Source organism: Misgurnus anguillicaudatus, chromosome 5 (assembly GCF_027580225.2).
Source record: "Misgurnus anguillicaudatus chromosome 5, ASM2758022v2, whole genome shotgun sequence".
Lineage (NCBI taxonomy): Eukaryota > Metazoa > Chordata > Actinopteri > Cypriniformes > Cobitidae > Misgurnus > Misgurnus anguillicaudatus.
Window position 1 is genome coordinate 20,256,768 of NC_073341.2, and position 18,276 is coordinate 20,275,043.

The 18,276-nt window shown below is 37.3% G+C and overlaps 1 long non-coding RNA gene across 1 annotated transcript in view; it reads left to right on the forward strand.

The window, feature by feature from the left end:
* The first annotated feature begins 349 nt into the window (after window positions 1-349).
* LOC129414297 (uncharacterized) overlaps window positions 350-18,276 on the forward strand; it is a 41,327-nt gene continuing 23,400 nt past the window's right edge. Inside the window, exons 1-2 of the long non-coding RNA XR_008634315.2 lie at window positions 350-487; window positions 2,035-2,186. This is a non-coding gene — a long non-coding RNA (uncharacterized lncRNA). The remainder of the gene's footprint in view (window positions 488-2,034; window positions 2,187-18,276) is intronic.

Here is an 18,276-nt window from a genome sequence, read left to right on the forward strand (position 1 = left end):
ATTAAGTTAATAGCTTGATTGACGAGGTAATTAACAACACTTAATTTCATTATTTAAGCTTTAGAAACACTTTTAAAACACTTTCACATAAATAAATGCAAGCATTTATGCACAAATCCTCAACACAATCATTCACAACCTTACCCTTCCTTCCAAAACGCCCAAATGAGGTACATTAATTGCAGGCAATCCGTTAACCTGACTTCACTTGTATCCCTCCGCTGCTTAATGGAGTAATAATCTTTATCACTTCCTGTTTTTCACAATCTTTCATGCTATAAAATGTTATGGTAAAAGTGGTTAATTTTATGAAATATTTTTTTTAAAAGAAACATATATCGATGCAAAAGGATGGTTACCTAAACTATTTTATTCGGAAGGATACACTCCTGTCCAGCGGCAGAAGTGTTCCTGTGACGATTTAGGTTATTAGTTCGCAACTCACCACCAGATGACGCTCAAACACAGGACACAAGAGGTCACAGAGGTAATGCTAACTAAATGCAAAATAACTATCTACTATTATCAGATTTTTTATTTTATGAACGCACATTAGGATATTAAAAGTGTATTGGCAAGTATCTGCACTATAACACGGGTTTTTGCCCACTGATTCTAACCAATCTGTAAAGCTAAAGGAAAATATTCGTTAGCAGTACACCTACACAGTAAATACATTTACGTTTCGAGGCCACAACCCACATATTTTGTAAAGTTTGTAAAGCAAACAAGGGAACTCAACATATGATCAAATTCCGAAAAAAAAAGTGGGATATTATCACTAAAATGTGTGGACTAGATGTTCAGTGTGGTTGGGTGTGTTTCAGTTAGGAGAAATTCATAAAACATACCAGGGTTTGGCTGCATTTGGTTTTTATTTACAGTTTTTTAGTTGCATAGCCTACAGATGCAATGAGATGTCATAGTGACCATTGGCATGTCTCTATCATAAAACATGGCAAGGATGTAAACACAGCCAAAAGAGCACCAGCACATAGGCTACTTATTTTTATGAACCATGCATAATAGACCAATATGCAAACCACATAAATCCACTTTGTACAAGCAATGGGTTACCCCAACATACAAATGATGGCAGTGTCTTATTTGCTGAGAAAGCAAAAAATGAACGTCAATTTGTTGTTTGTGACTTGCGAGAATCCCCTAGAATAAACCAATTGCAATACCCTTTTAATATAAATGTAATATAAGGGAGGCTTAATAGATAAAACATTGCATTATACTGGATGTTCTTTTAGTCGGATACTCTGCTCTCTGTTGTTCATCAAGCCTGTGAAAGTTATATCTGCTAGGCAAGACAGATTTAAACCAGCTTTCCTCATCCCGCAGTGCAAAACCGTCTGTTTGCATCAGCCATCATTTGTTTTGATTTAAACTAGATCAGAAAAAAAGATCAGAGATGTACAAAAACAGGCTTCGACACAAATACTCCAAGCTTGTTTTTTCTCATTTCTATCATACTCCAAAAAATTCCCAGCACATGTCAGGAGAGATCTGCCATAATATATGATGTTTTTGCAGCTGTAATATTTGCTTGGTTTTGCTTTGTGAGCTCAGATTTGAGACACAGGACTAATGAATGTAGGCGGCATAAATGCTGATTCGGGCCCGGTGATGTTTTGATGCATACATGTGTTGCATCATAGCATTTAAAGCGGCTTATCTTTTTAGCCTGCTTTTGATCCTTTCACTTTTTTATTTTTACACTTCGATCTGTCACAATGTGAGATCTGACACAGAATACTGCACAGCGCACACAAAATTTTAAGTAAATAATAAAACTTTCATTAGCTAATTTAATAAAAGCGTAAACTTTAAATGTTTTTTGTTTTACTAAAAAATGCATTTTCACTTTCTAGCGCTGTACTGAATCTCAAAATTTGTTTTTTATTTTTATAAGGGTGTCCATCTGTAGGCCCCCATTTTCCAGATTTTGTCCTTTCTTGTTGCTTTACTCAGACTTTGATGAAAGATTAATGATTCAAATTTTATCTCTTTTTCTCTCCCTTTCAGCTCATCTAACTTCCTACTGTTTCCAGAGAACCCTCACACCTTCATCCCTTTATCTTTCTCGACTGTGAACTTTGCACCTTTAAGGGCATTGAAGATGGATCTACGACTGGCTTTTGTGACATGATCTAACAATGATCAGCGATTCGGCCAAAGTAAGATCAGATTCACCATTTACCTGCACAACAAATGACATGCATGACTTTTAACCGAAGATATTTCTTATAATTTTTGAAGACATGAAACAAAACATAAAATGTGTAAGTATCGGTATAGCTTTATGCAAACATACACGTGAAAATTATCAAAACCGAAGTCTCATTTGTTTGATTTGAGAGAGATCGTCGGTGCTCATGGGCTTATTTTTTCTTCATCTTCCAAAAATAGGATCATGATTAAAGGCGGGGTGCATGACTTTTGAAAAACACGTTGGAAAAGAGAGTCGGGCCGAGTACCGAAACACACTTGTAGCCAATCAGCGGTAAGGGGCGTGTCTACTACCCGACATCGTTGCATGGGTTGCGTATGTGTGGGGCGGGTCTATCAAAAGAAGGTCCAGATTCTATTGGGGTATAGGGGCGTGTTTGTTTAGTTGATTTTAAATATCAACATTGGCTTTCAGAGATCATGCACCCAGCCTTTAAGATATAAAATATTTAATGTATATATCAAGAATGCTGATTAAAAGAAGACTTTGAAAATAGCAATTTCATTATAGCATTTCTAAATCTAAACTCTGTAGGGTCTACAAAGGTCTAAAAGGGTTGTTTCTATTCTTGTAATGGGTTTGTTTTGGGCGTAACATGCAATAAACTAATGGGATATCTCTCATCCCCTTTAAAAGCCAGTTGCGCTCGGGCCATGGCGGATTCCCTAAAAATTACTTTAGCTGGATTTAACAGACTAGTAATAGACAATGACTATTATCAGATACAGTACTGGATCTTTCTGAGTAAAATGTGATGTATGGTTATTGGCAAAACATCTCTCTAGTTTTTGGCTAAAAATAGGTAGCAGACAAAGACACGGTCACAACACGCATGCAGACACACATACATTTTAAATTTGATGCTCATAATTAAAATTGCCACATTTTCAGTGTGAATTAATTTTTCCTGTTCCTAATACTTATTAAAATCCTTTATGCTCAAATAAGTGATCCACAACCTCTAACAGTAAGGGGAAAAGCTATGGAACAGGGGCAAAGTTTGCCAGATAAGACTCCTTTAATCTGGAAAAAACACCAAATTACTGCATTATCTTCATGCCGAACAGCAATGACCGACATGAAGGGGCTTCTTTGAACTAATAAGTGGAAACAAATGGCCTTTGAGATAAAAATCCTAGAAGCTGATGACTACAATGGACACTCATAATATGTCCAAGTTCAGTTAATTCGCCGTGTCCTCGCTGTGTGGAATGAAATGACTCGGCTTTGATTGATGTTAGCGTGACCTCAAAAGCAATTTTTAATGGATGTTGCTTGTAATATTAAAGTAATTGTAAGCCACCGGAGGAAAAACATTTGTTTTGAAAATAGCACACAATATTTACACTGTATGTACAGAGATAACATGTAAGTCTAAAGTTTGCTGTATATTAGTATCTGTTCTTTAATAAATTAACATAAATGCTAATTATTAAAGATCATATTTCCTTCGTAAAATAATATGAGTGTACACTATTTCTAAAGCTACAATTTTACATAAATATGCACTTAATATTTTGATATTTTGCATTAAACACACTTGACTAATAATAGCCTTTGATGCAGTTCAAATTATGACTTCTCCCATGCACAAAACCATTTCAAGAGAAATATATAATAAATATTAATAAACATACTGAATAAAAGTCTACATATAAATGCAAAGCTGATCTAATATTAGTCCAGGAGTCATTCTTAGTTGTAACGTTTTACCAGTGTATACAGGTAGCAATGTTAACAGCCAGAATGAGACTGATCAGTTGTGACACATTTTGGATATCACTGCACATTAAAGGTGTCAGTCTGATTAGCAACGCTCATGTTTGAAGAAAGTTAAATAAAACCTGCGCTTACTGACAGACCCAAACTGTAATCTGCTCTGTGTTATAGCAGCTATAGACAGCTCCACTTTCATACGTTCTGTGTACTTCAGCTAATGAAAATGACCTGCTGGCTCTTACCTCTAGGGGGTGGATATCTATGTGGGTTTTACTTACAGATAAGGCAATTATTAGTTTCTGTGGTTCACCTACGGAAATGTTTTTAGATTACATGTACAAACAAAAGACAAGCCCACTTCCCCACATATATCTCTAGTGTAGACAGAGGTGTTTTTCTTGGCAAATGATGCTTCCTTCACACTTGATAAAACAGATCAAGGCCAGGCAGCATTGTGCCAGTTGTGCCGTGTGGGCAAGCATATAAGGGATAAAGCTGACAACAGGGGAGCAGAAGATAAACACAAGTTAAGGTCAGTCTGTAACCTGGTGTTCACGGAAGTGTCCTGTTTGTTCTTAACCGAGATGAGTTTTAATGAAATCTGAGCTCTGTATTGATGTTAAAAGTTCTGCCAGCAGACGATAGGGGCGATCAGGCTCTTACTTTTGGATAAGAGTGCCTACATCCCTCAGGAGATAAGAAGAAACATAGGCTTAAGGGGAAAGTTCACCCAAAAATGGAAATAATGTAATTAATGACTCACCCTCATGTCGTTCCAAACTCGTAAGACCTCCGTTCATCTTGGGAACACAGTTTAAGATGTTTTAGATTTAGTCCAAGAGCTTGTTGACCCTTCATTGAAAATCTATGGACGGTATACTGTTCATGTCCAGAAAGGTAATAAAAACATCATCAAAGTAGTCCATGTGACATCAGTGGGTCAGTTAGAATGTGTTGAAGCATTGAAAATACCTTTTGGTTCAAAATAACAAAAAGTACGACTTTATTCAGTATTGTCTTCTCTTCCTGTTGTGAAGCGCATGCGCAAGACTAAAGTCACGTGACTGCAGTGACGTAGCTGACATGTTATCTGGTGCACCCCAGCTTTTTTTTTGTGCCCCCGGGCTTTATTTACAATCTGAGGGAGACGCACGCTGTAAGTTTGAAAAAAAAAAACGTTGCAAACTTGTCTGAGGATAACACGTCATCCGCGTCACTGCAGTCACGTGACTTAAGTCTCGGCATGCGCTTCACAACAGACGCGGAAGAGAAGACAATGCAGGATAAAGTCGTAACTTTTTCTTATTTTTGGAGCAAAATGTATTTTTCGATGCTTCAACACATTCAACTTGACCCACTGATGTCACATGGACTACTTTGATGATGTTTTTATTACTTTTCTGGATATGGACAGTATATCGTACGTAGATTATCAATGATGGGTCAACAAGCTCTCGGACTAAATAAAAAACATCTTAAACTGTGTTTTGAAGATGAACGGAGGTCTTGCGAGTTTGAAACGACATGAGGGTGAGTCATTAATGACATTATTTTTATTTTTGGGTGAACAAAAAGTTGTTTTGAAAGAAATAGGAAAGTTAATGAGCAGGAGCATTTTTTATTTTCATAAATGTGAATTCATAAGAGGTATTGCGTGTACAGTGGCTTGTAAATGTATGAATGTTGTTGCATTTTCATTAAAAAAATCAACATAATTTTTATTTATTTATTGTTAGGTTTAAATAATAAGAGAACAAAATAGTTGAAAATAAAGACAAAAATTATTCTGATGGTTTTTACTCAAAAGTTGTCTACAGCCCTGATTTGGGTTAAAAGTTTTAATGTGTTTTGGGATCATTGTATTTTGAAGGTATTTTAGTTAAATGGCTCAGCTGTGTTACTCTTCACAATGCCCCGTATGCTTTAATTTTGGAGACAAATGCATAGAGACACCTGTTCCGATTCAAACTCATAAGAAAGAGTCATTTGAGCATCATTTCAGCACATGCTTGTTGAGTCTAATGTAAGCAATGGCCAAATAAGTCCATATCCATCCTGGGATCTCTAAGCTCAAAAAGAGGCCCGCATGCACAAACATTAGGTTACTCCGCAGTTGTTCTTTTGTGCAGAGGGGCAGGAGTGAGAGTTTTTAGTTAGGATGGGGGTCTCATGTTGACCATAGCGGAGCCCCGCCGTGCCCCCCTTCTCTCGCTTGTTCCCCCCACGCTGAGCAGGGAAGCTATGTGATCTTTTTTCAAAGTCAACAAAAGAGTGAAGACACAGCTGGGCGGCAGAGGGGAACAGAGGAACGGAGCGTAGCAACAGACTCCTGCTGGGGAAACTGGGACTGAACTACGCGACCAATTCACATGAATCAACTGTCAGACGGATTGTTTAGGAGCTTTGTGTACAGCGGGAGACAGTTTGATTCATTTTGATTCAATCGAAATGACTCGCTGGATTCTGTGACTTGATTTATGGTTCATAAGGGGACCATTCTCATCTTTAATCAATTGTGGCATCTTGGAATGAATATGTTTGTACTTGTAGAGTTGAAAAATATTCAGTTCTTCTGCCGTTTAACAGATTCAGCGCCATTTCTGAATGGCCTGAGGCCAGGATTAAGTGGATTTGAAGCAAAGTTTTTGATTATCTTATTTTTGACGGAGGTGACATTTAGTGGCTTTTGCATCTGAGCTTTAGGGGCTGGACACACCAAAACTTTTAAACGCGGCTGAAAACGCCTTGAGGATGCCGAATGCCAACTGTTTTTCAGCCGAGCGCTTGGGTAGCTCTGATACTTTAGCTGTGAGCCGGTTGGTTGCTGTGGCAATGTCCCGCCCCTCCTCCACTGTGATTGGATGGCCGTGTGAGAACTGACATTGACGAGCGGAGCTTTTCACCCAAAGTTGAATCTCTTTCAACTCTCGATGCTCAGCGCCAAGCGTGAAAAACCGCAGAGCGCCGGTTTTCAGTGCGGGAAAAAAAACGCTAGCTGCTGGCTGATTTGAAAATCACAGAGTTTCCATTGGAATCAATTGAAAACATGCGCCGGCCGCGGACTTAAAAGCTTTGGTGTGCACGCCCCCTTACAGTATAATTAGCATTTTTGCAGAATTGGGAATGTCGGAATTTTAAAAAATCCCCTACACTCTCTCAGAAATAAAAGTTGTCACATGGGACAGTACCCTTTCAAAAAGATGCACCTTTGTACCCCAAAAGTGCATATTAGTACTTTAAAGGTACAAATAGGCAGTTCAAAGATACATATTTATACCTAAATGGTACATATTAGGACCTTTTTTAAAGGGTACTGCCCCAGTGGCAGCTTTGTACCTTTATTTTTGACTGTGTAACAACATACAAAAAATGAAATTTGATAATGCAGTTTTGGACCCAGCGATGGGTCTGCAAAGTTAAACCCCAATATTTAGTGAAGTATATAAGTTTTTTAAAATACTGAGGATCACTTCAAATGTTCTCAGAGTCAGAGGTCTGTTTGACATGCTTCATGTTACTTTTAAGTACATATTTAAATACACCTGCACACACAATATGATTTGGATGATTTATGAGTGTTCTTTTACTAGCAAGGGCCACCTGAAAGTACTCATGTATAAGTCACTTTTTGGCATGTTTACAATATTTGTAAAGATCTTTTCAAGCACACCCAATGAAAACCTTGCCTTCCATAGTATGACAGAAACTGGTTATGCATTGTTGGCGTAACATGTAAAGTTAAAAGTGCCAAAGAATGCATTGAAAAATATTGTTAAATTGTTCTCTCATATCTACATAGAAGGTATGTGGCCTTATTAAGTGCAAAGATTATCCAGAGACATTTTTACATGTCCATTTACAACCCTATGATTTGCCTTTAGAATTAAATAGAGGGTATGCATTGATGTCACTTTTCCACGTGATTACACCGGAGCACGTCCTCTTGAGTGGCAAACGTTCAATAAAATGGCTGGTTTTCATAGTTGCTGCTGCAAAAACGCCAGTAAAACTGACTATTTTCAGCTTTACTTAATTTAGTTGGACTTGATAGCAGAGGTGGACAATTCTTGGTTACATTAGTTACATTTTCCAAGCATTTGTGCATTATAAGGGTGTTTATCTTGGGAAAAAAATTACTTCACTACAGTCTAAAGCATAGAATCATACTGTGTGTTCTTTAATATTGCATATTAAAATTTATTTAATACCTAACTACATTAAAATTGTGTACTTTTACTTGAGTAAAAGTACGTTAATGTACTTAAATATTAAATGTTAAACAAAAATTTGTATTTATGAAATGTAATAGAGTAAAAATTATGACATATGGTTTGGTATGTATGTTTTTCAAAGAAAAACATGAATAAAATACAAATACTTGTAAAATCTCTGCTTGATAGTGACCTTAGCAACTTGTCAACCCACCTGTGGTCTGTGGACGTTGGCATGAATGATGAATTTACTTCTCTTTCTGTGTTTTTTGGCAGTCTGTAAAACAATAGCTCAGAATTCTTGTTAATCTGTTAGTACAGTCTATCACACAACAGCTGTTTCTTATTTAGAAGCGTTTTCCCCGTGTTTTCGCTAATTTCACACTGTTCTCAAATGCTGCCGCTCTGTCTTTTACCACTCAGTGGGCATAACCGCAGTTACTTTCGCCAAAGGTGACGTCATATGCATACCCTCTATTACTGCCTTTTTTGAAAGGGTTATTAATAATAATGTTGAGCTTTGTTCTGATTGGCTGTTTCTCAGAGCAGTTCAGTTCAGTAGCTCTGTGTGTGTGTGTAAACAGACCTTACGTTTGAACCTGTATTAGATGAGAATACAGATTTTGAGGAACGATCAATTAATCTGAGATTGTTAATGGACATTTCTGAGTGGTACATTTGCGTTTTTCAGTATGTACCTTGGCCTGTTTTCCAGCGGTCATTCATGCACAAGGTTTACATAAGGAGGAAACAATTGTGTTTGAGGTTCACGATATGTCATTACCATGTACAGAACTGCCTAGATAAATACAGTTTTACATTCTACGGCACCTTTAACATGCATCTTCTCCGAGTCCAAATGATGACTTTAACAAAGGCGTAGGATGAATGAGCTGTAAGGACACAGGCTAAGGCCAGAAGAGGAAACAGTGTGGGAGAGAGCAGAGAAAGGCCACAGAGAAGTGAGCATCAAAGACAGTGGATCTCAGCGTGTTCCTGTAGCACTGTATGAACTCTACACACAGTAAAACCCCTGTGTGCAGACACATACCACCCATCTCCTCTGGACACCAGTAATTAAAACCATCTCCTTTACCACCCCATGCAGCATCTCATTCAAAACCCTTCAGTTTTTATCGTTCCATTGCTTTACTCAAGCACCCACCCACCCCAAATCTCCCATTGGTGTGAGTTTAGGATTGGACTGCCTGTTTGTCCAACCAATGGTAGACAGGTGCAGGTTTCCGTTTAGCATTACTTGTTGCATTCAGTATAGCAACTGTAATGTCAACTAACAAACATACACACCCAAAAAAAAACACACTAGTTTGATGCCTGACATGGCAACAACTCATCTCACTTTTGCTCCACTTGGCACCCAATAACAGCATCATAACCTGACCCGCTTAACCACTGTGTAGACCAATGCATCTCTCCCAGCCTGGCACATCTACAAAGCGGGCACTCCAAGCAGCTCGTATCAGACTGGCACAGGTGTGATAGCTAAAACGTTTGCCCATTCTCCAGCCCGTGAGCCAAATCAAAGCAAGAAACCCAGCTTTCAGTCCATCACAGCTGCAATGTATAACATGTTGAGAGGCGTGCGAGAGTCATGTGAGGATGGGGGTCTGATTTACATTTTTAATGATACATGGAGACAAAGGTTCAAAGGGAAGCACCGTGGGGTGAGAGGTATGGCTTGATGTTGCTAAATTCAAGATGTTTCTGAGGCTAAATATTGGAGTTATGGTTTTGAGTGAACAGTGAGCAAATGCATGTCAGATTGTTTATGCAGGTCACAGAGGGGATAAATTGCTATAGTGTTTCTTTGCTATAGTGACATCGCCGGTCAGTGTTTCTTATCGTTTTCTAAACAGGTGGTTTGCCATGATTCATGCATTTTTACACTTTTAAAAGTAAAGGTGCCTTTATTGAGACAGGGCAGTGAAAGTGAGACATGCAGTATTGCTTATCATGGCGGCACCCAAAACTTGTGGATAAGAAACTGTCTTGATAATGTTCCTATGGGGCTAACAATCCAACTCTCTGTCTTTCTCTCTTTCTCAGAAGATAAAAACGAAGCCACAAGCTGGTTCGCTGCCAAACGCAAAGTCGCGAGCAGCTAGCTAACCGACTCTCTCTCTTTCTCTCATCCTCTCTTTCCATCCTCGTTTTTTCTTTGAGAAAGCCTTTGAAGTTAGCAGGGGGGCCTGTGCTCTCGCAGTGATGGTAACGCATGATACTTTAAGCGATTCTTTTTCATCCATGCTAGCTTAATGAAAGATTAATAGGCTTGATATTTTCCTTGTTTATGTTTTATTTAAAAAGTAAGCTTTGGTCCTTGGAACCTGTTAAAACACTTCTTGGCAGAAGCAGTAATGATTTTAGGAATCTGTGGGTATCTCATCTTTGTGCACACCAAATTAAAGTCATAGGTGTTGATTTCACGTGTGTGTGTGTGTGTGTGTGTAGGAGGGTAATGCTATAGTCTTTTGGCACAGCATGTCGATTCCAAAAAACCACATCCCGGTAAAGGTCCCAGGTTCGACTCTGGGATGGGGACCTACAGTAGTAACAATGCTGGGATCAGTCCCCTAACATGCCCTGTGAGAACAAAAGGCAAGAACAATGCTGTAAGGGGTGTGGCGTAGTGATGTCACATGTGTCGTTGCATGATGTTATCGTGCAACTCTTTAACTCTTTAAATGCAAATCAATGTTCACAACGAAAAATGTCTGGAAACTGGAAAGAAGCAGGTTAGGGAGCTGTTTGCTGTCCTCGCTGAAGCTGAGATGGTTTGCCAGTTTAAAGGATTTGTGCATTTTCTTAAAAAAGGTCCAGATAATTTACTCACCACCATGTCATCCAAAATGTTGATGTCTTTGTTTGTTCAGTCGAGAAGAAATTATGTTTTTTGAGGAAAACATTCCAGGATTTTTCTCATTTTAATGGACTTTAATGGACACCAATACTTAAGTTTTAATGTAGTATAAAATTACAGTTTTAAAGGACTCTAAATGATCTCAAACTAGGCATAAGGGTCTTATCTACCGAAAGAATTGTCATTTTTGGCAAGAAAAATAAAAAATATGCACTTTTAACCCACAATTTCTCGTCTTCCTCCGGCTGTGTGACGTGTCAGCGTGACCTCAAGTAATTGCGTAATGATGTCGAAAGGTCACGTGTTACATATGAAACGCACATTTGCGGACCATTTTAAACAATAAACTGACACAAAGACATGAATTGGTATCATGCGACATACAACACATCAGAACGGTTCTCTTTCTCCACACTTGTAAACACTGGGGCGGAGTTTCGATACGTCATCCGTGACCTCTTGGCGTGATGACGTATTACAGAGGATGACGAGAAGTTGTGGTTTAGAAGTTCTTTTTTTTTTTCTTGCCAAAAATGACAATCGTTTCGCTAGATAAGACCCTTATGCCTCGTTTGGGATTAGGGTGGCCATTCGTGCCAGTTCCGCCGGACACGTCCCGAACATGTTTTCAGGTTCGTTCTCCGGAAGTCGCGTTGCTCGATCGTATACGTCATCACATTTCAGTTAAAATACAGATTTATTTCTTTTAAGACATACAATCATTGTAGTTTCATTCTTACCTTGAAATGTAACGGTTGCTTTCTGAAATTGAACCCGAAATATTAAACGTTGATGACGTATGCGGTCGACCAACGGGACTTCCGGAGAACGAACCCGAAAACATGTTCGGGACGTGTCCGGCGGAACTGGCACGAATGGCCACCCTATTTGGGATCGTTTAGAGTCCTTTGAAGCTGCGTTGAAACTGCAATTTTAAACTGCATTAAAACTGTTACGTATTGGGGTCCATTAAAGTCCATTAAAAACGGGAAAAATCCTGGAATGTTTTCCTCAAAAAATAAGACATCAACATTTTGGATGACATGGTGGTGAGTAAATTATCTGGATTTTTTTTAAGAAAATGGACTAATCCTTTAATAGACCAGTATGCGCTGTGCTAGTGCATTTTTTTCTGAATTGTGCTTAAACAAGCATCGCAGGTCATAAGCAATATAAGACTCTGTAGGGAAAAAAATCCATAAAGTACATAATAACATTAGGCCCTACATGTCACACCTTGATGTCACGTGTCTTTATGTGCTCATTTTGAAGAAATAATGTTCAGGATTATATTCAGCAGCTGTCATACTGCTACTGAAATTCCCATAGAAATTATCACAATTAGTTATTTTAGGCAAAGTCAGCTCACTGGCTGTCCCATAGGAAGCTATAAGCAACAGGACAAAAGCACATGCATGCAAATAACTCAAACATTTTGGGTGCATCCCTTTAATTACACAAGTTATGATATTGATGTATTTTATCAAATTTCATAAAACTGGGGCCTCCATGGCACCATCTTGCGCCTCCCTAGGGGTGCTCGGCTCGCCCCCTAGTTTGACTCCTGTATTGTATCACACCTTACTGTAGCTTCATTACCTGAAATACGGCTAGCAATAGGTGCTGCCAATACCACAGTGGTCTAAAATAATACCTGGAGAAAGCTAGACATTCATTTTCTATCTTAATGGAAGTTTCTTGGCTTTTGCTGGGCCGTCTGAAGACACAATTTGAAATCTGACATCTTTGCTCCCTGGACAACAGATATTTTGAGCCAATCACCTGAGCTGTAATTGTCATGTGACTAATAACTACAAAAAATGATGTCATGATAACACCAAACTGTAAAAAGAGAAAGATTTGGATGAATTTTTAAAAAAGTACTTCAATAGGTAACATTTTTACCTAAAGTGAAACTAAAGTTAATTTTTAGTTGTTACCAATTAAAGTAATTTTGAAGTTGATCCAACTCCTCACTTTTTACAGTGTAAATGCATGGCACCATAAGAATTATACACAGTCCTTCACTTACTAAAAATGCTGGGTTGTTTTAACCCTTGGTTGGGTAAAATATAGACAAACAACCCAGCCATGGGGTAAGACAACCCAGATTTTTTTGTGTGTGGGGACTATCATTTCCAAAATATCTGGAAGGTAGTATACATACTGTATGTATATTGGATACAAGATTAATTTAGTCTATAAATAAAAATTAATTTCCATGGTGTATTTTTCTAGTTTCTACCAGCAGGGGCTGACAGGGCCTGGGTAACCATCCACACGTTGACATGGTCTTTGTGAAATAATGATTGACTTTTATTACCTAAAGGCGGGACATTTTTTGCAGTTGCTATATTGTGTTGTCATACTGTGTTGTCAAGTGGCCCGGCTCCTCCTTATGCTATCTCTGGCACAATAGCACACAATAGTGGTATTGAGCGGTGTTGATCTGTTTAATAGAAAAGCACATATGCTAAATCAACACCTGTGGACTGCAATGGCATCTTCTACAGAATCTGATATGACACAACAGCTGAGTCTACAGTGTGTTTAAAATCTTGTCCGTCAAGGTTTACAGTTCAAGCAAACGTTAGTCTGAGAAACTGAGAACCAGAATAAAGCGTTCAAATTTCTGTAGAGAACTGAACAGGTGTCCAATGTGGTGAAATTGAGCAAATAAAACCAAGTTTAAAAGTTACATTGTAAGCGCATTAACAATACTTTAAATATAAAACAAAGCATAATAAATTCAATTGAGTTTTATTGCTTTCATTTAATTGTTTTCCATTTTCATTTGGAAAGCTATTAAACTGTCAGCAGTATAATTACAAAGCTGAAAATGAATGACTGTGTTGTGTGTGCGTGTGTGTGTGTGTGTGTGCGTGTGTGTGTGTGTGTGTGTGTGTGTGTGTGTGTGTGTGTGTGTTTGCAGTGTCCACTGTAAGGAGAAATTAATCAACTGAAAAATGTGAATAATGAAATCCAGTCACAGATGCCACAGTGGCAGCTGTAAGTCTTTTCTCTTAACTAGTGCCAGCCCTGTTAGTGAACACTGTGTGTTTGTGTGTGCGTATTTGTGTAAGCGTGTGTTTGTATAAGATTCAAAAGGCCAAAACATTATGACTTTTCTTTAGTTATTCTTATCGCTATCTCAGGACTATGTTTTGTTTCTCATTCCTTTTCTCAAGGTTTCTTTCTGCCGTAAGTTTTATGCACTTTGTGTCACGACCTGTTGAACTGAGGAAGAAAGAGTGAACTATAGGAGGGCGGGGTGATGGAGAGTCTTATATGACAGTGATAAAGTGTTGCCTTCTGCAACACACCATTGATGTGTGTGTGTGTGTGCTGTATGTGAATACATACCTGTGTTAGTTTGGAGAAAATTTGTCCCCAGAGCCGCAATCTTTCAAAACCTATTTTTATAAGGGTTTATACGATTTATTTTTTTTTGGCAAAAAGTTATACTTTGAGATAAGGTATAATTATAGTTTTGTTTACTAAATGTTTAGCAAACAATGAAAACAAAAAGTCAATAGAAAGTTGCATTAAAATAAACAGTGAACTTGAATACATAACTAAAAAGCAAATGTGCGTGTATGGATGTGTGCGCATTTGTAGGAACAACATTCTGGATAGAGGCGTTGCTATTTCAACCTTAGTGACCCTACTCTTGTTAAAAGGTCAAATCCTTGAATATCAATGAACTGGCTCTATCCAGATCGACTCTTTCAATAAGACCCCAATACTACCATGCAATCCCTTTTTTTGACCTTTAACCTCCTTGAACTGAACTCCGCTGTCCAATGAGCTTAGTAGCAGGACCTTATTCACAGAGAGATGCTTAAACACAAAATATTAAACACAGAGACAAATATACACTTTTGTGATGCCATAAGTCGAGCCCAGTCTCCTGAAGATGCGTATAAATAGCACGAAGTGTAAAACTCGTGCAATACATACGCCAAATTCCACTTTGGTGTGCATATGATACGCAAGTCCTTCCCATTCACTTAAACAGTGCATCTTTTTTGTCGTTTTATTTATTGGTTTCTCAATTTTTTGCTATTTTTTACCATTTTCGCTTGGGTTTAGGGTTAGAACAACTTTTTGTTATATAAAAATGACATCCTAACACAAACCCCAACTCTAACCCCAAATCCAAGCGACCATGGCTTAAATATGGACAAAAACATGGAGAAACCTGTATATTAAATAACCTCATTAAGGAAATCTAAAATCTAACCCTAAACCCAAGCAAAAATGGTTTAAAAAACAGAAAAAAATTGAGAAACCAATAAATAAAACGACAAAAAAAGATGCCCCGTTTAAGTGAATGGGAAGGACTTGCGTATCATATGCACGCCAAAGTGGAATTTGGCGTATGTATTGCACGAGTTTTACACTTCGTGCTATTTATACGCATCCTCAGGAGACTGGGTAGTTTTACACACACTTCATAAGCTCATTATTCAAGTGTATTTGATATTTTGACAGAAAACTCTTAAATTAAAGCTTAACCAAGTTGATAGTTACCAACTGTATAAATTCAAATGTTAAATTAACATAATTAAGTGACTAATTCCCCCTGACTATATGCAGTAACGTACATGCAGTGATGCTTCACATAATAATAATAATTAATAAACAAATATAAACATTACATAAATATGAAATACACAAATAAACGGCTACAACACACACACATAATATGTCATCCTTATTTGCAGTGTTATAGTAGGATTACAGACCTTAAGGCCTAAGACTATTAAAACGGCTGTTTTGTTTAGTGAGTGATGATTTCATTGTGTGTTTCTATTACGCATGAATGCAACAGGATCAGGATAAATTAAATCTCAATCAGAATACGCATGTTATGTTTGCTTCAATGCATTAGCATGTCAGCATCTGTGCATGCACATTTGATGCATTTTGCAGACCCCAGTTCTGTCCTCTGTGTATATCTTGTATGCTGTCAATTGTGGCTGATTGTTTTGTTAAGATCAAACACATTGTTTGTTGCTTTAAATTATGTTTTAACTGTAGTTTCAGTAAACCATAACATCCCAACACCTATCCTGAGGAAACACCCACACCCACCCGTCCTTCCTAAAATGAGCATGATTGTCTAAACCACAACAGATGTGCAACGCTGGCATGATATATTTCCATATACTCTTATTATTTCTGCAGAATATTGTATGACGGTTGTGGGCACAGGATTATTGATAAAACATGCAGTACACAACAAAGCACTGTTACAATACTGTATCAATGCAAAACACAAGACTTGACTTTATTACTGTTTTGAACCATTTAGTAGTAATATAAGTCACAATACTGTATGTATATGAATTACATGGGTGATTCTCACGAAAACTTGGTTTTAAAAATGTCAAGCATGAAAATGTAAAAATTGCTTAAATTTACTTTTTTCCCCACCAGACATTGAAAAACAAAGTCTGGAGTAAATGGGAACATTAATTAAAAAAATTAGTCCTAAAAAAATCTCATTACCGCAACAGTCAGAAAACATCAACACTGACATATTTTCAAAATGACATGACAAACCTGAAAGAACATAATTTGGAGATTCTGCACATGCATTTAAAATCAAAGTATTATGCTTCTATTAATTAAATTAACATTTAATAAGCATCTGTTGTGGTAATGATAATCAAAATGTCGTGTAAGCATTCTGACAAGACAATATTTCAAATTAACTGTAAAAAAATGATCTTACCTGGTAGCCATCTTAAAGTAACTGGTCCATGTGCTTGGTCACTCAAAATCAAAACTTTATTAAAATTCTGTATGTGTGCTTAAACTGTTCTCAAAAAGTGTTGGAGAGGATGAGAACATCAGGCATGGACACATAATTTTCCTAATTTTTCTTCATTATTATACATGAATATTCAGTAAATATTTTTTCTGTCATCTAAAGTAGTCTAGCAAAACATCCATTTATTTTTTTTTCTTAATATTTTTGTGTTCATTTGATTAAATTACAACAAAACGCATGTTCAAACACAGCCGGACACATCGCGGTAATGAGAATTTCAGCAGAAAATGAGATAAAATTTCCAATTATAAATTCTTATGTTGAAATCACACATTGTGCAAGGTAGAACACAGTATTGTGTTCATTCTGATGCTTTTTAATGTTACTATATTACACATTTTAAAGCTGAAATCATTAGTGCCGTGGTGTTTCAATGGTTTCGTGAGAATCACCCACTTGTTTGATTGAACTGTCAAGGTTTAATGCAACTTTCTAATTTCTAAATCTATCTAAATAGATTTATTTAATCTACTGAATCTACAACGCTTTAAATCCACGTAAATATTAAACAGCAGGCAGTATACAATATAGCGAACACTCCTATTTAGTTCGACATATCAGAACATAGCCAGTGACATGGAAAGATAAAGAATATAAAACAAAGAGCATTTGTTAAATTCAATAGTGCTTATGGCATTTTCTCCTCCTAATTGTCTCCAGTTGTGTCCTAGGATTGGGTAAGAGGAAAGGCGACATTCATGGACCACTGCAAGGAAACATATGTTTTGTGTTGTTTGTGTCAATGTAAGTGAACTAATCTTCCCCACTGAACACTGTTCTCATGGGGAATACAATTATTTCTAAACAGTTTTAATCAACAAGGACATCTAAAAACAAAACCATGACTGAGTAATAACGATGACTGATAAAAAAATAATAATAGATGTCTGCATGCAAGTATTAAACTTTTTAAGTAAACAAGTGAGTTTCAAATTAAATACATATTTAAACACCAGTATATGCTTCCAATGAATCCGTAATAGATGTGCTGTATCTCACCTGCGTGTTTGTACTGTATTTCTTTTAATGAAAATAAAAAAAGGAAATATCATAAATGTATAAACAGAAGTAATCAATCTTCTGCTTTATAAGCTTAAACTGTATATGAGCCCAATATTCTCCCGTTCAAAGCGTTCACGTGTCCAATCTTTGAAACAGTTTAATCTCTCTTTAGCCTCAAACACTAATTATGTCTTTAAAAATGATGTCTGAGTTTTGACAGTGTTTTTCATGGTAGAGTTATGACACAGCCTGTTTGGCATGTCACAGCCTGTTTGTATTTCAACTTTACCCAAACCTTTTTTTTTGGCCTGTGCTTTTTTGTTTTTAAGAAAAAGGGAAGCAGGTGTTCTCTTTGTGTAACTGGGCGGCAGATTTTGCCCTCAAT